Below are 22,867 nucleotides of genomic sequence, written 5' to 3'. Positions count from 1 at the left end.
CAAACTTAAGATCTCATTGTAGTAAGTGGCAAGACACATGGAACAGTGGATGAATTCTGTCAGTGGTAGGAAGCTTCAACTTAGAAGCAACCACTCCAATTCTAGCTAACACTTCAAAGGGACCAAAATAACGGATACTGAGCTCTGGATGCTCCTTAAGGCAACAAAATGTTGTCTGTAAGGCTCTAATTTTACTAGGAACAAATCGCCAACATCAAACTCAAGATCTCAATGTCTTTTATCTGCTTGATGTTTCATGTACAAATTCAACTTTATTTGTTGAAGTATATGCAACCGAAAACAAGGATATTTTACCATCCAAATAGGGATTGATATTGGAGGGAGCTTAATACTCAACTTGGTTTCATAGACTATAATAATAATGAATTAAAACAAGACATGATATCGGAGATGAGCATTTGAAACAACAATAATGGAGAATTGTTGAGAAAATCAAAACTAATTCTTTCTTTTTAGTGTAGATACAAGATGGACACTTGTGGAAAGATATAAGATAAAAGATAAATGAAAATAGATAATGACACCGAGAATTTTTATTTTTAACGTGGTAAAACCTTCTCAACTTGAGAAATAAAACCCACGAAACCTAATATAGAAAATGACTCCACTATTAAAGTATGATTACAATATTTGTAATATTTGTTTTTCTCACTCTGTGAGGATAATACTTAATCTCATTCAAGAAGGATGGAATACAAAGAGTCTCTCTAACATCTTATTAGGATTTCTAATCTCAGACTATGGCGAATATCTATTCTCTCAATCATTCTTTATGTTGCTCTTCTCCATTTGCTTGTCTTTTTCTTCTTCAAAAGTTCCTTTTATATATTCTTTATATACGCTTCTTCATATAGAGATAATAAATAATTAATGCTTATCATATTTTTAAAATACCTTGAAGATATTATCTCCAACTTTTAAGGTTAGACTTCATATTCTTCAAAAGAGATATAATTCGAAGACTTTGAAATAGTCACAAACTCTACTAAGGTGACTACTGTGGTTGGAGTAAATGAAAGTCTTTAAAAAAAACTAAAATTAGTTAATTATATTCAAATTAAATTTTTGAAAAGTGATATGATTTTTTTAACAAAATTAGCTTATCAATTAATAAACTTTAGTTTAAGAACAAAATAATTTTATTTTATCCTCTACAATATTTACAAAAAAAAAATATATATATATATATAGAAGTAGTATGATTTTCCACCTCGGCTTCTGCTGAAATGTCCAATCACGTGGTTCTGCTTCTACTGAACGGCAGAGACCCTGGATGGAATGAGAGTGTTAAATGGTTTTGGTGCATTATAAGGTTAGGTCAAAGCATGCTACCATTGACTGGAGTCAGTGGTGGAACATTCCATTTAGTCACACACCCAATTTTTCCTCTTTCTGACCTAGTCACTCCATACTGCTCAACATCTTCTAAATGTTGGAGCAGCAGAAATTCAGATCATATCACTGCACTACTACCTTCTTCTTTCTTCTTCATTTCCTGCTTATGATTTACACATGCAGAATCCTCATTAACTAATTGCTGTAACATAAAAGTGTACCTATATAGGTAAAGTAGACTTAAATAGTAACTGAGATTTGTTGTATAATTGCTCACGTATCGGTTGTCTCTTTGTTTCTTTTTCAATTGCTAGTGTTCACTGATCTGAAAAAGATACTCTAACAATCCAATAAGTACTCTGTATAAAGAGTGTACATTTGTAAACTGATGAAAACAATTGATAATGTTCAATCATAGACCCTTGTTGTGATGGACAGTTGTTCACTGATATGTGACGTGATTCCTGATTTACGGAGATATATATTAGTAAATGAGTATGTTGGTATATTTAAAAATATATTTAATATCTTTCAGTTAATCAGTATGTGACTGATTTCTCGATAATATCATCCCATAATTCAGAACATCAATATGACTCTTAAAGAATTTTCGTAAACTTTAACAATGGGCTTCCCGGTCATATTTATGATCGTTTCTGGTTCCCTGGGACAGCAATAATTGATTCCAGATGATTCTTTAAATCAGGGCGATTACCAACCGGGAGCTATTACCATGAGCACCGCAGTTACACCAGCAAATGGTAGTGCTCCGTTGTAATAAGCTGGGAGCCAGAAGATGAAACAGAGGAATTATATGTTTACATGCACTTAACGGAGATTGTCAGTGGAAAAGAAATTAAATAAATTCCATCATCAGTGCCCTTGAAATTTACAGAGTAATAGACTTACAGAACCTGAAACACTCCAAGGAGATGGTATTTTTCATTTTTTAAATCCATTTATTTGGTTTTCACTATTGTAGATGAACTTAATAACTAACTTCTTCCCCTCTTTTGCATTCGAAAAAAAGTTGATAAGATTACAAATATCAAGTCAGTTAAGCATAACTCCGCACCATATCAACGGCGGATATCAGAACCATAGTTTAGAGAAAGTTTTAGATGAAATTGTATGCATATTTTATACTTTTTTTTCAATTAAATTTAGAATTTTACTTCACTAATTCATAATGAGATATAATAAGAAATACAAAGTATAATATTTTGATGAGAACCAAACTTACATAAAGTTTTGTAACAAGTAGAGATATACACTTATAATATTTAGTAGGGAAGTTTATTTTAGTATAAAATACGAGTAATAAATTTTTTTTTACTGTTAGGCTAAAACCAAAATGTTTGACCGAAAAGTCAAATCGAAAGATCGAGTCGAAAAGTTAAATGTAGAAAATATATATTAATAAATAAAGTCATAATGATAAGTTATTGCAGGGAAGTCCATAATGATAAGCTTTAAATTAATAGATGTGTATTTAAAAAGATATTAGGTACAAAAAGAAAAGTCTAAATAGATTTTGGACCCAGTAAGAAAACACTATAAATAGGACATCAATTTAAGAGGTATGTATAGTCGAACTGATTCTGACTCTAGCATCGAAGCGTCTTGCAAGTGTACACACTTCCAACCGTGAGAGGAGATCGAGAGGAGAAGCCGAAAAGATCCAGTTGATCCAGCTCAACTTAGGAAGCTTGCCAACCTTAGGTCCAACTTGAAGTCGGAGTTATCCGAGAGTCCAACTCAAAAAGTTAAGAAGATCCGAGAAGTTAACGCATTTTGCTTAAAAGAGAAATATTTTCTAGACTCTTTGTAAAAACACTTCTAATTATATATATAAATTTATAATATGGTTATTATAGTAAAGAAATCCTTTTTATATTACATTTTTCACATAATATATTACATATGGACGAGGAAATTAAACATGTCAATTTTTTTTGTCTAAAAAATAGACCGAAAGAGTGCCTTAGTCAAACAAATTAAAATGTTAATCCATCCCATTCAATCAGTGATGGGCTTATATGGACAGGAAAATTGTCTTTTTCTCCACTTTTTGACAATGAACTTTCGTATTAATTTATTAAGTCAATTTTTTAGGATTTTTCTAGGGAGCAGGGCACCATTCAGTAGTTTTATTAATGAGTGAATATTAATGTGTATTCTTCAAGCATTTCCACTTAATAATTTGAAGAAATATTCTTAATATAATATTGACTTGTCCATGGTCCACGAGGGAGTAAAATTCCCAGTTATTTTATTTGTATTTGAGACATACTAGAAAATGGTCATAGTCAAATAGTTTTCATGATAACCATATTAAATACTCTCCAACTCCATTATTCATCCACCAAAAACATACCTTGCAGGGATATCACAGTAGCTGCAGAGAAACACCTTCCCAAGCAATTACACGGTGTCTTTCTATTATGCCTTATTTTCATTCACAACTTCTTTTTCTTAAATGCATACATGTTGTTCGTCTCCTCTCTTTTATGCATACATGTCTTAAATGCAGTAGTCATAATCTTCAAATTACTTACTAAACTCAAAAGTACGTGTGATTTTGACCAAGCTAACTTAATTTATCACCTAAGCTTCACATATATTAACTACTTCTGTCAGTAACTTGAGACAAAAAAAAAGTTACATGTTGAGAATAAATATTAAAAAAATTTATGAGTTGGAGTAGCCATGCTAGTCTTCATTACTTTATTTATTTTCTTTATTTAATATATTGTTTATTACTCATTAAAAAAAAAACATGAGAATAAGATTCACTAATCTACTTCTTCTAGTTTACACTTACTATGTTATTTGGACATATTTTTATTTATTTGTTGTTCTTCACAAAAAAATATTACTTAGATATATATTTTTAACGAGTAGCATAGTAAGTGTAAACTTAGATATATATTACTAATTTTTAAACATGGTCATTTACCAATTAGAAAGATTATAACTTTTATAAGTAGTTGTTGCAACTAAACATTTACCACGATGGTAGTTCATAAAATTTTGAATACAGGTTAAATTATTTTATTAGATAAAATAATAAATATTATAAAAATAAATTTAAGCTACTTAGAGTCTTAAGAGTTGATTATTTATCGTTTAAAAAAGAGAGTAATTAATTAAACTTGTATTTGCTTTAAGATGTGATATATTAGGGTTGAGATATTCTAAAATACTCCATATTATTATTTTATTTTTTTACTGATAAAAAAATTAAACTTGGTTAGATAGCGTGAGCCTGTTGAGTGTATTAACTTAATTAAATTTTAACCATCTTATAATTTAGGTGTTTTTAACTGAGTCTATATTAAAAAAATTATTCTTAGAATAAATTTTATTTTTACAAATGCAGATACTTAAAAAAATAAAAAAATTGTTAATAAAAACTCAACAAAAATATATTTAAATTTATAAAGTATTTAAAACTTAATTAAACAATCATTAAAAAAATACCTTGAGTTGGGTCCCAACTTAGTTATTTTTGAATTTCAACCAATTGAAAGTACTCTTTGTTTGAGTTAGATTTGTTAAATGAATGCAGATACTTAGATTTGAGTTATATTAAAAAATGTTCTTAAAATAATTTTTATTTTTACAAATGCAGATACTTAAAAAAAATTGTTAATAAAAACTGAACAAAAATATATTTGAATTTATAAAATATTTAAAACTTAATTAAAAAACATTAAAAAAACCCAGGTTGAGTTGGGTCCCAACTTAGTTATTTTGAACTTCAACCCAATTAAAATACTCTTTGTTTGAGTTAGATTTGTTAATGAAAAATGTTATTTTCAAAATTGTAAATTAAAATATAATTTTTAAATTTTTTATTTTAATAAAAAATTATTTCTCACTACCATTTATAATGTGGTGTATTGTTGTGAATATATCACCAATACTTTTTTATAAGGTTTAGAGACATCCTTAAGTGTCTACATAATGATTAATTTATTTTTTTCTGATAAAAAAAAAATACGTGGTTCATTACAATCTCTTTAGTTACCATGCTTCTTTCCTGCACTTTGGTATGCAAGAGAAGTTCAAATTGTTCATAACTTGTATATATTTTAAATGGTAGTATGAAAATTTATTTTGAAATATGCAATTGAGAATTAAACATTCATTTCTGTAAAAAAAATATAAAAAAATAAAACGCCTTCTTTGTGAGCTAACCCCAATTCTTTGTCAGGTAAAAGTTTAAAAATATGGTGCTCGTATATCTGTCATCCTACAGAGTGTTGGTGACTTTCTTCATTGCTTTTCTATGTGCTTTACTTATTCAAGCTCAGAACCAAACAGGTTTGATGAAGGAAAACATGAACTTCATTATATCATAATTTTAGCTGAAGTCTCAATTCCCATTGTTGATAAGCATATTTTTATGTTTTAGATTTCATCAGCATAGACTGCAGAGCTAGTGCCGATGAGAAATATACTGAAGAGTCCACAGGCATAGATTACATTTCAGATGCAAATTTCATAACTGGTGGTGTGTGTAAGTCAATAGCATCTGATCTCAAAGGAATGTCTCCTCGACCAATGTGGACTGTGAGAAGCTTCCCTGAAGGAAGAAGAAACTGCTACAAAATAAACATCACAAGAAACTCTACGTATCTTATCCGGACTCTTTATTTGTCTGGAAATTATGATGGGCTGAATAAGACACCACAATTTGATCTTCTTCTGGGAGCTCACTTCTGGAATACAGTGACGACTATATACAGTGCATCCAAGGTCCAATACAATGAGATCATACATGTACCTCACAAGATTATGTACAAATCTGTCTGGTTGACACAGGCCATGGAACACCATTTATATCAGCCATAGAATTGAGAACTTTGACAGATAATCTTTATGTCATTCAATCTGGATCGTTGGAAACTCACTGGCGGTGGGATTTAGGTTCAAACTTCGGGTACAGGTAAACTCTACTTTTGGATTAAACTTTTTCTCTCAGGTACAAGGACTAATTTTGTTTTCTGATCGTTACTGGGAAGATAGCGACATCAATGATTCGACACAATTAAGTCTTTCGATTTCTGATAAGCTTATATTACCCGAGTCCGAATACCATCCGCGAGCTATTGTGATGAGCACTGCAGTTACACCTGTAAATGCTAGTGCTCCGTTGGTAATATTAAGCTGGAAGCCAGAACATGAAACTGATAAATTCTATGTTTACATGCACTTCATGGAGATTCAAGTGTTAACCACCAATCAGACAAGACAATTCAACGTCATGATGAACGGTCAATCATGGTATGCAAATTGTTCTCCGCAGTACATGGGTGTCAACACTATAGGTGGCCCGTGTTAGTCTTAAAACAAAACAAATATTTGATTGATGAACTGAGATGATATATTAAAGCTGGAAAGCTATGTATTTGTACAAGAATGAACAAAGTTGTACGAGAAACCAATCAGCTCCATTTCTTTTTGCTTCAGAAACTTCACACCAAAATTCCAAGTTCCTTTGATGTATCTGATAACTCTTCTTGCAGCTATCATATGTGTTTCGTTTGGACAATGCATGAACCTTGAAAGAATACTCACAACATTTAGAATGTCAGGTCTGGTTGCTGTTAAGTAGATCAGACAACCTATCAAACTTCTAAACTCAGATTCATTAACCTTGTCAGAACCATCATCTTTGATTAGCTTCTCCTTTTGATTCATGGGAGTGTTCACAGTTTTGCAATTTTCCATAAGAAATTTCTTGAGTATCTCCTTTGCATATTTTCTTTGACTTAAGAAAACTTCATCTTGATTCTGTTTGATCTCAATGCCAAGAAAGTATGACATAAGACCAAGATCTGTCATTTCGAAGACCTTTTTCATTTCCAGTTTGAACCAGTTGATTTCTTCAACATTGCTTCCTGTAACTAACATGTCATCCACATAAAGAGAAATGACCAAAATATTTGTACCTTGATGTTTGACATACAATGTGAGTTCAGATTGGCTTTTATGAAAGCCAAGGTGCACCAGATGATCATCAACCTTGTTGTACCAGGCTCGTGGAGCCTGCTTTAATCCATATAAAGCCTTTTTCAGAAAGTATACTTTATTTTCATTGCCCTCATTCACAAAGCCTTCAGGTTGTTCAACAAAAATTTCTTCTTGTAAATCTCCATTTAAGAATGCAGATTTAACATCCAAATGGTATACTTTCCAGCTCCTTTGAGCAGCAAGAGCAAGCAACAATCTTATAGTGTCAAGCCGGGCAACAGGTGCAAATGTCTCTGAATAATCAACACCACAAACTTGTGCATATCCTTTCACAACAAGTCTTGCTTTGAATTTGTTGATAGAACCATCAGGACTTAGCTTGGTTCTGAAAACCCATCTTACTCCAATTATTTTTCTGTTTGGAGGTCGATCAACCAACTCCCAGGTTTTATTTTTCTCAATCATAGAAAGCTCCTCCTGCATTGCAGCCATCCAGTGTTGACTGATTTTTGCATCATGAAATCCTGCAGGCTCACAAACAGCTACATTGCACCTTTGATAGATATCAGACAACAGTTTGAACTGCATCATCAACTGCAGCATCATCTTCAGATTCTTCAGTCATGCTCCCAAGGGTTGAACTGTTTGGAGCATTTGGACTTTGATTCACCTTAGTTGAACTTTCCCAATCCCATTGCTCATTTTCAACAAAATGAACATCTTTGCTTACAATCACACGACCAGTTTGTGGCTGAAAAATTTTGTAAGCTTTGGATACAGTGCTATATCCAACAAAGATGCCTGCTTCTGCTTTTTTATCAAGCTTATCACACTTGACCTGTGGAATATATGTGAAGCAAAGACAACCAAATATTTTAAGAAATTTCAAAGAAGGTTTGTAGCCATACCAAGCTTCATATGGTGTCAGATCTTTCAAGGCTTTTGTAGAAATTCGATTTTGTAGGAATACAACAGTGTTTGCTGCCTCCCCCCAAAATTCTTTTAGAAGATTCTTTTCATGGAGCATACACCTTGTCATCTCCATAATGAATATGTTCTTCCTTTCTCTAACACCATTCTGTTGAGGAGTATATGGTGTTGTTAATTGATGTTGAATTCCAGCTTCTTCACAAAATTTGTTGAAAGCATCAGAGGTGTATTCCTTGCCATTGTCAGACCTTATAATCTGAATTGAGCATCCACTTTCATTTTCAACTATGGTTTTGAATTTCCAGAATATATTGGGAACCTCTGACTTTTGTTTCAACATGAAAATCCAGCACATTCTTGTTAGATCATCAATAAAAATAATGTAGTAGAGGTTACCATTTAATGAAGGTGTTCTCTGAGGACCACACAAATCAGTGTGCACCAACTGCAGCTTTTTTGAGGCTCTCCAAGCTTGTTTAGGGAAAGGTTGCCTGTGTTGCTTCCCAAAATTGCAGGCATGACAAGGAGGAATATTATCATCAATGTCTGCAAGTCCTTCAACCAGCTTCTTTGATTGCATCTGAAACAATCCTTGATGATGAAAGTGCCCAAGTCTTTTGTGCCAAATCTCAGTGGCACTAGCTCTGGACTTGAAGGCCATTTGTTCTTTCTCCATTGGATTTAAAGCAAAGCTTTTTCCTTTCATTTTGACATTGAACAAGTCTTTGCCACTAGCATCTCTAATCAAGCACTGTTTATTCTCAAACAACACTTTATAGCCTTTATCAAGTAGCTGGCCAACACTTAAGAGATTTTGATCAATTTTAGGTACAAATAAAACATCTGAAACAAATTTTGTACCTTCATAGCTTGCTATAGCTACTGTGCCTTTTCCCTTGACTTCCAAGAGTTCACCATTTCCAATTCCCACTCTCTTAACTTTAGTGTTTTTTAATTCTTCGAAAAGCTCCTTGTCATATGTCATATGATTTGTGCACCCACTGTCAATCAACCAGCTTGATTCTGTACTTGAGAAACAAGTGACCACGAACAATTGATCTTCTTCTTGACCAGCAACCTGTGCATCTACTTCTTGCACTTGACCTTTGACTTTGCAGATCACAGCTTCATGTCCAAGTTGATTGCATTTGGAGCATTTGGCATCGAGTCTTCTCCAACACTTGTATGGTGGATGACCTTTCTTCTCACAGTGGCGGCAAGGTGGGTAGGATTTTTTGGAACCTCCTTCCTTTTTGAAGTTTTTCTTCTTTTTGTACCTGTTGTTGTCTTAATGCTTGACAGGTAAAGCTCCTTCAATCACCCCTTCTTGCCTCATAGACCTTCTTTGCTCTTGTGCTTGTAAAGCATTCAAGAGTTCTGTAAGAGAGATTTTTGACAGGTCTTTGGTGTTCTCCAGAGTAGTAATGGTGGCTTCAAACTTCTCGGGAACAGTGACCAGCAGCTTTTCAACAATCCTAGAGTCAATAAACACATAACCAAGTACTCCTTCACTGACTCGGACTCCTTCATCTTTTGCAACTCGAAATCCCGAATTATATTCAGGACTTTCATTCCACGAATCCTCTCATCTCCTGCAAATTCACCCTTGAGGTAATCCCAAATTTCCTTTGCTGTTTTGAGGGACATTATTCGTGTGAAGATCATTTGAGATACAACTGCAAATAGGCAAGCTTTTGCCTTTGATTTTCTGGTTTTTTTTCTCCTTCTGTGCTTTGATTTGTGCAACAGTAGGATTTGCTGGAAGTGGAGGAACTTCGTAATCCTCTTCTACTGCTTCCCAAAGATCCAAAGCCTCCAGATAAGTCTCCATACGAATTGTCCACATTTGATAATTTTCTCCATCGAAGACTGGTGGTGCAACAGCTGAAAAACTTGATTCTCCTTCCATTTTGACCTCACAGATCCCTTAAGAAGAGTGCTCTAATACCAATTTGTTAGTCTTAAAACAAAACAAATATTTGATTGATCAACTGAGATGATATATTAAAGCTGGAAAGCTATGTATTTGTACAAGAATGAACAAAGTTGTACGAGAATGAACAAAGTTGTTCTAAAAAACATGAAATAAATCTGGTAACAAACCAACCAGTGGTTAAAACAGAATAATTAAATCCCTAAAAATATAGAGACTTATTCAATAACAGAAAAAGCTAACTGATGTTAAACACATTATTCTAACAGCCCGTCAACCATCATCATCAGCGGGAAAGAAATTAAAATTTCCCTGGAGAGGACCGAAAATTCAAACCTACCTCCCATCATCAATGCCATTGAAATTTACAGATTAATAGAATTCCAGCAATCAGATACGTACCAAGGAGATGGTACCTGATTAATAAAATTTATCATATATCTCAAATCCATTTCTCTAACTAGTTCACACACAACTGCAAGTGCTCTAAACTATTTTTTTTCTTTTTTAAATTTGCATTTGAAAAAAAGTTGATGCGATTACAAGCATGAAGTCAGTTTATGGAGTGAAAAGAGATTGGGAAGGTGATCCATGCGCCCCTGCAGCCTACTTGTGGGATGGTCTCAATTGTTCTTATCACGGAATTGAGTCTCCAAGAATCACAACTCTGTAAGTCTTGCTGCCCAAATTTCAATTATTGCTTTATAAAACTCAGATGATATTGTATATAAATATCACTATTGATTGAGCAAAACAGGAATTTATCTTCAAGTGGATTGTCAGGAAACGTAGACCCTACAATCTCAAATCTCAGCATGTTGGAGAAGTTGTGAGTTTTTTGTTTTTCTTTTATTTCACCCACTCCAAAAATAGACGACACCAGATAAAACTCTTGTGTTAAATTTTTTTATAATTATACCATGCAATTATCTGTAAGATATTCTTTTGACTTTCGACACATGTGTCAAGATTTAAACATACTTAGTATAGCCAAGCTATTTGTTTTCCAGGGATTTATCTAACAATAACTTAAATGGTGAAGTTCCTGATTTTCTGATTCATTTGCAACACTTGAAGATCTTGTAAGTTACTTCATTTACTGGAACACTATATATGTTATCCTCTGTATCAGATAATAGAAAACGATATTTTTTTTTAGAAACTTGGAGAAGAATGACCTCTCCGGTTCAATTCCCTATGCACTTGTTGAGAAATCTAAGGAAGGTTCTCTCACCCTAAGGTATGAATCTAACAAAAAAGTTTCAAATTCATAATATGGTTATTTATGCGGATGGTGATTAATTAATTAATTATACTTAAGGCAGTGTTAGAGATTCATTTATATATGATGAGCAAATTTCTCAGCACAAGCAAAAGAAATTGAAGCATGTATTTAAATTATGGATTATTTGTAAGATTTACTGAGACTTGAAACATATTTTTTCTGTGATTTCCATGCTAGTGTGGGTCAAAATCCATATCTATGTGAATCTGGTCAATGCAACGAGACGAAAAAGAAAAACACTGTTACACCCATAGTAGCATCAATTAGTGGGGTTTTAATTCTTCTAATAGCCGTTGCAATACTGTGGATCTTCTTTAAAAGGAAAAAATCAAAAGGTAATGCTGAAGTAATTACGGCAAGTTCGTATTTTCTATTAACATTTTACCATAAAGTTATTTTTAAGCTATTCATTTTCAAAATATTTTTGAAAAATTTACAGATTCGGTGACAGTAAATCATCAGAATAAGATTTCACAGCAATCCACAGAAAAGGATGATTCGCTCCTGCAATGCAAAAGTCAAATGTATTCATACAATGATGTCCTTCAAATCACTAACAATTTCAATAGAATTATTGGTAAAGGAGGATTTGGAACAGTTTACCTGGGCTTTATCGATGACACTCCAGTTGCAGTGAAAATGCTTTCCCCATTAGCAGTTCATGGTTATCAGCAATTTCAGGCAGAGGTAAGTTATTAATAAATTTACTCTAGGTTTCTCAGCTTGGTACCAAATCTATATGGTTTAACATGGTTGTGATTTTGATTTCCAGGTTAAAGTTCTAATCAGAGTTCATCACAAAAATTTGACATCCCTTATTGGTTACTGTAACGGAGGAACCAACAAGGGTCTCATATATGAGAGTACATGGCTAAGGGGAACTTACGAGAACATCTCTCAGGTTGGTTTCAAATAAAATTATTTTCTTGTTAAAAATGTCTGAAATCAATTTCCAAGTTTGATTTCATTTCTGAAACTCTTTATATGGAATTTGTAATGTTGGAGAACTGTATCAGTCGTATGACTAACTTGTATTGAACAAAAACAAACATATATAGAAAGTTACAGAACTTGTTCCTGTAGGTAAATACAATGAATCACCATTCTTGAGCTGGAAGGAAAGACTTCGTGTAGCAGTGGATGCAGCCCAAGGTTAGAAAGTAAAATTAAAATTATGAATTTTTGCTAACTCCCTTTTACAGTTTTTTTTATCACGATGGAGTTATTTTTTTTTATTTTTACCAAAATGGAGTCTGTTTAAAAAAAATTATAAATTTAGGCAAGTCGTGTCAATTCGGCACGACTTCATATACAGAAGTCGTCCCAATTAGGCACGATTTCTGCCATGTCATATTCTGCCGTGTCATACTGAAGTCGTGCCAACTTGGCACGACTTCTGCCCTGTCATATTGAAGTCGTACCAACTTGGCACGACTTCTGCCACGTCATAATTTTTTTTATTTTTTGTAATGTTATTGTTTATATATTGGGTAGTAAGTTATGTAATGTTAAAAATTAATTTGATACATAATTTTCTAAGAGTGTTAGTTTTAAGGAACAAAAAATTGGATAATTGTGTATGGATCATGTTTGAATTGAATGAATAAATAAATAATTTACTTCTAGTTCAACTTTATAGTTTTATTTTATATCTTATAATGAATCTTACTAATTTTTTTAGTTCTAATTAATCTCTTCTCATCATTACATGTTATGTAAAATCATTACTTCTCAAGCTATTTATTTTGCAAATTCACAACAATAATTTTCTATTTATTTTCCAAATACAATCAAATAATCAAGTTATTGTATTACATTACCGTCAAACATGATCCATACACAATTATCCAATTTTTTGTTCCTTAAAACTAACACTCTTAGAAAATTATGTATCAAATTAATTTTTAACATTACATAACTTACTAAAAAAATTATGACGTGGCAGAAGTCGTGCCAAGTTGGCACGACTTCAGTATTACAGGGTAGAAGTCGTGCCAAGTTGGCACGACTTTAGTGTGACATGGCAGAAGTCGTGCCTAATTGGGACGACTTCTGCATATGAAGTCGTGCCGAATTGGCACGACTTGTCTAAATTTGTAATTTTTTTTAAACGGATCCCATTTTGGTAAAAAAATAAAAATAATTCCATGATAGTAAAAAAAAAACCCCTTTTACATACTTAACACTTTTGCCGAAATTGTAAATCTAATATCAGGGTTGGAATATCTGCAAAATGGTTGCAAGCCTCCTATATTCCACAGAGATGTAAAATCTTCAAACATCTTGTTGGATGAACACTTCCAAGCAAAATTATCTGATTTCGGTCTATCCAAAGTTGTCCCAGATGATGGGAGATCTCATGTGTCAACTATTGTTGCTGGTAATTTTGGTTATCTGGACCCTCAGTAAGTACTTTAATTATTGCCCTTTCCTTCATTTTTCTAGGAAAATATAGTGAGAATTTCCACGTGAATATTTGAGTTATCATCACAAAATCCGCAGAGAGTAAATAATTTGGGTTTCATGACTTCTCCTGCAGCTACCACTCTTCCAATCGATTGACACAGAAAAGTGATGTTTGTAGTTTTGGAGTTGTTCTTTTGGAAATAATCACAAATCAATCGGTAACAGGAAGGAATGAAGAAAATGGTCACATAAGTGAACGAGTTAGTTCCATGATACCAACGGGGGATATCAGGGCCATAGTTGACTCAAGGTTAGAAGGAAATTTTGACATTAACTCCGCATGGAAAGCCCTAGAAATAGCAATGACTTGTGTTTCTCCAAATCCCAATGAAAGGCCAATGATGAGTGTGGTGGTGATTGAACTACAGGAGACTTTAGCGACTGAATTAGCTAGAACAGAGCATAATAATGGTGCTGATCCTTGGTATTCAGTTGCAGCGTGGAGTGAATCCGAATTAATGCCCTTGGCTAGGTAAAAGCTTACTCGTGATGAGAATAATAGAACAACCTTGTAACAAGGGAAAGTGATGATTGTACAAGAATAAGGTTATTAGGTGCTTTACTTTTATCAGTTTTCTTTTCTGAGTCTGTGTTGTTGGATTGGTGATAGCAGTAATAAAAGTTAAAATATTATTATGGATTTGTAAACTAGAGTTGCCAACAATAATCACTCTAGCTAATTTGTTCAGTACAAAATCTGCATTTATCAAGATTAGCACACAACTTTTATTTTCTAAGAACATTCAAAACAACACACAAATGTTCCTCATGTAATTCCAAACTAGTGCTATAGATCAAAATGTCATCAAAATACACCACAACAAATTTGCCCAAAAATTCTCTCAAAACATGGTTCATTAATCTCATAAAAGTGCTTGGGGCATTTGTTAGCCCAAATGGCATCACACGCCACTCATACAATCCATATTTTGTTTTGAAGGCAGTTTTTCATTCATCCCCCTCCCTAATCCTAATTTGATGGTAACCACTTCTTAAGTCAATTTTTGAGAATATACAAACACCGTATAGTTCATCCAATAAATCATCTAACCTGGGAATAGGGTGTTTATACTTGATGGTAATGTTATTTAGTGCTCTATAATCTGTGCACATCCTCCAAGAACCATCCTTTTTAGGCACCAAAATAACTGGAACAGCACAGGGGCTCATGTTGTACCCATCCTTTGTTCATCAATTCTTCCACTTGAGTTTGGATCTCCTTTATCTCTTGAGGTTTGCTTCTATAAGTTGGCCTATTAGGCAAAGATGCTCCTAGAAGAAGGTCAATGTGATGTTCAATTGTCAGAAGTAATAATTGTCCCTAAGGACAGATATCGATCCCACAAGGAACAGTAAATTATCAAGTACAATATTCGCTAAATATAACAACATAACAATAAAATGAGTTTAGAAGTGATTGTGTTGGCACTGATCAATAAGAAAACAAACAAAGAATTAGTTGCTTCAATTGGAAAAATAGGGATTAAGTTTCATCTCTCCCACTCTCATGTATTTTTATTAGCATGTTAATATTTAGTTCTTTGATTGAAATTGATGCCCGATCTCTCGCATATAAAATCCTTAAGAATGTTTCCTAAATATCGATCCCTCGCATATTTATAAAAACAACTTAGAATCACACTCAGACGTTAAATAACAATTAACATTTCAAGTCTATTCCTAACACTCAAATATGTTAAGTATTGTTGTTTAGGCCCAAACCCTAAAAATACCTCCCGGTTAGATTTAAGATTCTCAATTTGTCACGAAAAATTAAAAATAAAACAACAATACCAATAATCAATCAAGAACTGAATATTAATATATAAGATATCACCTCTATACATAAGAGTTTGAGCAGATTACTCCCAATCCCAAAGGGTAGAATTAGCCACACATACTTCTAACACCTTCCATTCTCCCAATTGGGTTACAATTCACTCTATGGTGTTTTCCTCTCAATCTGGCACACTAGGGTTGAGCCTCTAGCCCTCTATTTATCCTAGTTTTCTAGGGTTAGGTTGCTTCCTGTGTCGCGCTAATGGGCTAAATGATAAAACATAAAAAATGCCCAATCTTTTTTTGCCTCTTTTTCCATTCTGGGACCTTCCGACTTTATCTTTTTAGCTCAAATTATTCTCCTTTATTTCAAATCTTCAATCTTCCCTAATTAACACCAAATTTGGGAATAAAATATTCTTATTCAAATAAAGCTCATAAAAATGTAAAAAGGTATAAATTCATAAATTAGTGATTATTTTATATATAAATTAGCAATAAATCCTCATAAGTTCCTATATTTTAATATGAAATATTACTGAAATTAGACACTTATCAGGAGTCCTCTAGGAACATCACTTGGAAACACATCATTGAACTCCTGCAACAGAGAATCAACACTAGGAAGAAAATTAATTTGATTAGAATGGTCAGCAACCAAAGTGTTGTTTTTGCAATAAAGTAAGTAAAGGGGTTTGCTAGAAAGTAGCAACTTCTTCACTTCCTTCACTTTCAGTAATCCACTCATTTTTCTCTCATGTGTTTCTGTTTCTCTCTTTTTAAGTGTTTCACTCTTGCTCTATTTAGGTGTTTCACTCGTCTCTCTTTTCTCTTGGAATCTCTTTTCTCTCAATTTGATTTGATCGTCACACACCTCTCTAGGAGATAAGTGTTTGAGAATTATCTTCTTATTATTCTGCATGAAAGAGATTTTATTGGTGAAACCATCATGAATAGCCTTGGTGTCAAACTGTCACGACCTCCCTAACAAAATGTGAGTTGCATCCATTGGAACCACATCACACAAGACATTGTCATTATATTGTCCTATGGATAGGTGCACCTCCACTTGCTTACTCACTGTCATCTCTCCATCTTCACTAAGCCATTGAAGCTTGTATGGCCTTGGGTGCGGTTTTGTCTCCAAATTCAATTTGGTAACTAGTCTTGAGCTAGCTACATTGGTGCAACTTCCTCCATCAACTATGAGTGAACATATTTTCCCTTGAATGGAACATCTAGTATGAAAAATATTTTCCCTTTGGGTTTGATCCAAAGCTTGCATTTTGCTTCCCATAAGCCTTCGAATCATCAACAAATCACCCTCCAATGCATCCAACTCCACCTCTACATCTTCCTTATCTTCTTCACTTGAAGGTTCACTGCCTATTTTTCCATTTGATAACATGTACATAGTTTTTTTTGTTGGACATTCTGCAACATAGTGTCCCCTTCCTAAGCATTTGAAACATTTTACATCACTTGTCTTCCTTTTAGGTGGTGAGTTATTATATGTATTAGATGACTTCCCACTTGAAGATATGGCTGAACTTGAGGAAACTCCTTTATCCTTCATCACCTTATCCTTCTAGTTGGAATTATTATTATTGTTAGAACTCTTCCTTATGATTCCTTTCCTCCTGAGTTGTTGTTCTACTTGGTTAGCCTTGTGTAACAAGTCCTCAATGTCAACATACTCTTGCAGCTCCACAACATCCCTAATATCGTAGTTTAGTCCATTCAAAAACCTAGCCATGATTTCTTCGTTTTCTTCATTCATTCCAGCTCTAATCATGGTTACCTCCATCTCTTTAAAATACTCTTCCACACTTTTATTTCCTTGAGTCATTCTTTGGAGCTTGAGTTGCAAATCCCAATTGTAGCTTGCTGGAATATATCTCTTCCTCATAATCCTTTTCATTTCTATCCAAAATTCTACCATGGGTTCTTCATATCTAGTTTTTTCCCTTTGGTATTTATTCCACCAAATTAAAGCATAATCTGAAAATTCAGTTGCTGCCAACTTCATCTTTTGCTCCTCATTATACTCATTGCAAGCAAACACAAGCTCTACTTTAATTTCCCACTCCAAGTAAGCATCAGGATCACTCTTCCCTTTGAATAATATTTAATTTTATCCCATCAAATCTCAGTTGTCTTTGTTCTCCCTCATTTTCTCTTCTCCTCCTCCTATCTCCCCCTCTTTTTTCTGAATTTACTTGTTGTGCTTGCTCCATTTGATCCAACCTCTCATGGAGTCCATCACTTTGTTGTTTCATTATCCTTTCAAAGTGTTGTGTTAAGGCTTGCATCTGTATTTGAGAAAGTCCACTATCTGACGATTCCCCTGCCATGCTTAAGTAAACAAATTACAAATAACAATAAGTTTGGGCCTCACACCACTTTCTCACGTGTTTACACTCAACACTCATGTTTCACACAATAATGTTTTTTTTTTCTAATGATCACACTGCCTTTTACCACTCTTTCTCTACTTAAGGTTCTTACAAGAATCAAGCAATCAATAATCCAGAATCACTTTCAAAGGTAGTAATCAAAATCAATTAAAAAAAATAGTAAAGAACAAAATAGTGAAGAACAATTTCACTATCAACAAACAATCAAGACAATTAAAAACAGCAAGCAAAATAATATATAGGGAAAATAAAATATGTAGACAGGACACTTTTAAAACTTTTAACAAACAACAAGTATGCACTGTATAAGTGTTATGTTTTTTTTTTCCTCTTGTTCTTTTTTTTTTCTATTTCTATTTTCCTCTTCTTCTTCTTATTTTTTCTTTTCTTTTTTCGTTTCTTCTTATTTTTTTTTAAAAAAAAAAGATGAACAGTACCGCTGTGAATAGTACCGTCATGAACAGTACAACGTGAACAATACAACGTGAATAGTACAACGTGAACAGTACCGTCGTGAACAGTAATAAGGAAAAAAAAACAGGATGCACAATTATATTATGACTCAAACCTTTGCTCTGAATACCAACTGATGTGAATCCAAATAGAAATGACAGTAAAATTGGGAATTTAGGGTTACGGAACGGAATAAATTCAAAACAGTAACAATAGAAACCTGGATAAAGGAAGGCGCCACAAACAAAGTTTGATAAGCTTAAGGATGATCGCCACAAGAATTGGTGGATTCTTGATAAGATCGCAAGATGCAGGGAAAAACCCTAGCAGAGAAACACTCTCTCTAAAATTGTCAAAATATTTGTTCCTCTCATTCTGAGCTTCAACCGTGTGTAAATACAAATTCATCTATAGGTCTTTTCTTGTTTATAAGAAAATAAGACGAAATTACAATATATTCCAAGAAGGATCATTTGCCCTAGTGGTTAAGTTGATAATTTCCATCTGGGCCTTTTTAAGCCTTCCTCTTGTCATGGGTCCGCCTAAGTCTGGAATGGCTTGGTCAAGTTCCTGCTCACTACGCCCTTTGGTTTGAATGTCCTCATCATAGTGAGAGAAAGAGAAGAAAACCCCTATTCTTAGGAGAAGAATTTGCTCAAATTAGCCCTTCTTATGCAATCCAGATCAAGAGTGAAGATTGAATGAGCAGTCATGAGTGGCTAAGTGCTTTCTAACTTGGGATTGAATGTAAATTACTTTGATCAAATGTATTCTTGGTGATATATATATATATATATATATTGTTGAACCAAGTGGTGTTCAAGCTTTGAACAATCCAAACCCTTTGAAGGATGTTGAAGCCTTGGCTGTGCTTGCTGTTGCTGTGCTGCTTTAGTTAGGATCTGGGGTAGATTGTGTATGTAATCCACCTCTTGATTGAATCCAAAGCATAGGCATTCTCAATCTTTTTGAAAGAAAAATGTTTTTCAAACTAAGTTAAAAACAACTGATTGTTTTGTCGAAACAACCGATTGTTTATACTTAGATGTTTTTAGAAAAGATTGAAAACTGTTTTTCAAATGGTTGAGTTGTTAAAACCAAAACAACCGATTGATTCGAAGAAACAACTGATTGTTTGTTTTGGTACCATAACATAAAAACTGTTTTATCTTTAACTGAGCTTTAAATGATTTAACTGCTTACGCTCCAGTCTTTAAATGCTTTGACCAATCTTTAAATGCAATTAAAGAGTTTGTTAAGATTTGATAACAAACAACATCTTTGAATAAATTCAGAAAAACAGATTTGAGTAAAAAAAAAGAATTTTGAATAGAGTTTTTCAAAGAGCTGAGATTGCTTAGAGTTTGTGATTGATCAAAGTGTGTGGAATAGGATTATGCTTGTATTGATTTCAGATTATCTTCTGTAACAAGTGTAATCCTTATACTCTGTTGAACAAGTTTCGTTTGTGTGTTTGCTGAGATTTGCTGTGTGTTCTTGAGGGGATCAAGATCAACAATCTTAGTGTTGGTGTGTTGGCCAAGAGAAGTGTGTGTCTTGAGGGGATCAAGGTCACTTGCTTGGTTGTGGTGTAAGTGATCAAGGTGTGGTTGCTTAGTGGATTTCCTCAGTGGTTTCTGAGAAGACTGGATGTAGCTCTGGGTTTAGAGTGAACCAGTATAAACATCTGTGTGCAATCTCTCTATCCTTAATCTCTTTAAATTCAGTTTTGATATTTGTTTGCTGGTATAAACAACCGATTGTTTCTGCCAAACAACCGATTGTTTCTGCGAAACAACCGATTGTTTTTCTGGTACTGCTGTTTTTGCTTGCTGTTTTGGCAAATTGGATTCCTTATCAATTGTTTCTTGAGAGAATTTCATTCTTGACTTAAAAGTTTGCGAAAACCCTCTTTAAACAATTCACCCCCCCCCTCTAGTTTAAAGCCATCCATTCTAACATATATAATATTCTCTTTTCTACTTGTTCTTGGTATTTTCGTTTCATGTTTATTGCTTGATTCTATCTGATCAATTGAGTCTTAATTTGGATTCTTAAATTTAACTGGAAAGTACCTTTAAGGATCTGAAATAGACGAAAATACTTGATAACTTGTAATGCTAGGAATAGATTTTAGGTTATTAATAGCATCATAATTCTGTTCATAAAGCTGGATGATTTGTTAGATATCTGAGGAATCAGTATTGAAGAAATTATCTTATGAATTTCACCTGTGAGGAATCAAGGTGAATGACTTTAAATTAAGCATCAAGAATAAGTAGTTTTGAGTATTATGTATTGTATTATTCCAAAATACAGATGACTAAAATAGACTTAATTCAATCCCAAGTATCTTTCTCTGTATTTGATAAGTTAGTTTTGTTTTTGGTTGAATCAAAGCCTAAACCTTTGAGTTACTTCTTGTGAAATCTTTAATTTGGTTATGAACAAGTTTTTAACATTATTTTCTATACTTATTGAGTTTTATAACATAACATCTTAATTAGAATTGTTCCTTATGGGTTCGACATTCGAACTTTAAAGAGTACTATATTACAGTTGATTCGGTACACTTGCAAAAAAAAATCAATAGAAATACAAAGAACCTCTTTAACATCTCACTAAGATTTCTAATCTCAGACTAAGGTGGATATATCTATTCTCTCACTCACTCTCTATGTTGCTCTTTTCCATTTGTTTGTCTTTTTCTTCTTCACAAGTTTCCTTTATATAGGTTTCTTCATAAAGAGATAATGAATAATTAATGCTTATCATATTTTCAAGATACATTGAAAATACTATCTTAAAGCTGAACTTCATATTTTTTAAGAAAAATGTAATTTCAAGACTTTAGAATGATCAGAGTCTCCTGTGACTACAGTAGTTGGAGTACATGGAAGTCTTTTAAAAAAAACTGAAATTAGTTAATTATATTCAAATTAATTTTTTGAGAAGTGATATGATTCTTTTTAACAAAATTAGCTTATCAATTAATAAATTTTAGTTTAAGAACAAAATAATTTTATTTTATCCTTTACATTATTTTAAAAAAAAAATATAGAAACTAGTATCATTTTCCACCTCGACTTCTGCTGGATGGAATTAGAGTGTTAAATGATTTTGGTGCATTATAAGGTTAGGTCAATGCATTCTACCATTGACTGGAGGCAGTGGTGGAACCGCAGCTGATGTGAAACAACAATTATACAGAGTCACAGTCATCGTTGTTTTCTGTCTTGTCCCGGTGCAATTTTTCCTCTTTCTGACCTAGTCACTCCATAATTGTCAACATCTTGATGGATGGAGCAGGGAAAGGTAATAAGGTGAAGTTGGAGCAGCAGAAATTCAGATCATATAACTGCACTGCTACCTTCTTCCTTCTTCTTCATTTCCTGTTTATGAGTTACACATGCAGAATCCTCACTCACTAACTGCTGTAACATAAAAACTCTACCTATATAGTTAAAGTAGGCTTAGATAATACTGAAATTTGTTTTACAATTACTGAGATGTCGGTTGTCTCTTCGTTCCTTTCTTAATTAGTACTTGTTTGGGATTGATTTGAAAAAGATAATCCGACAATTCAATAAGTACTTTGTGCAAAGAGTATACATTTGTAAACTAATAAAAATTTCTAGAAAGAGTTTATTTATAATGTTCAATCATGGATCCTTGTTATGATGAACTGAATATCAGTTGTTTACTGATTTGTAGTGTGATCCCTGATTTACGGAGAAGTATATTGATATATGAGTATGTTGGTATATTTGAAGAATATGTTTAATATCTTTCGGTTAATCAATATTTAACTGATTTCTCAGAGATATCATCTCATAATTCGAAACATAAATATGACTCATAAATTATTCTCGTAACTGTCTATCATTTATGATGTGTTTTGACACCATCGGTCACTAGATCGAGACGGACTCCACTAGCAGAAAAACATGAAACTTTAACAATGGGCTTTCCTGTCATATTTATGATCGTTTCTGGTTCCCTGGGACAAAAACAATTGATTCTAGATGATTCTTTAAATCAAGGCGATTACCAACCGGGAGCTATTACCATGAGCACCGCAGTTACACCAGCAAATGGTAGTGCACCGTTGTAATAAGCTGAAACTGCAGAATTCTATGTATACATGCACTTAACGGAGATTGTCAGTGGAAAAGAAATTAAATATATTCCATCATCACTGCCCTTGAAATTTACAGAGTAATAGACTTACAGAAACCTGAAACACTCCAAGGAGATGATATTTTT

General features: G+C 33.2%; 1 pseudogene; it reads left to right on the top strand.

The window, feature by feature from the left end:
- Nucleotides 1–5,491: 5,491 nt before the first annotated feature.
- On the top strand, nt 5,492–14,428 carry LOC137835897 (putative leucine-rich repeat receptor-like protein kinase At2g19210; annotated as a pseudogene).
- Nucleotides 14,429–22,867: the final 8,439 nt, after the last annotated feature.

This window comes from Phaseolus vulgaris, chromosome 5 (genome assembly GCF_000499845.2).
Source record: "Phaseolus vulgaris cultivar G19833 chromosome 5, P. vulgaris v2.0, whole genome shotgun sequence".
Lineage (NCBI taxonomy): Eukaryota > Viridiplantae > Streptophyta > Magnoliopsida > Fabales > Fabaceae > Phaseolus > Phaseolus vulgaris.
Note: the sequence above shows the minus strand (reverse complement) of the source record. Positions and strands in the feature narration are given on the sequence as shown.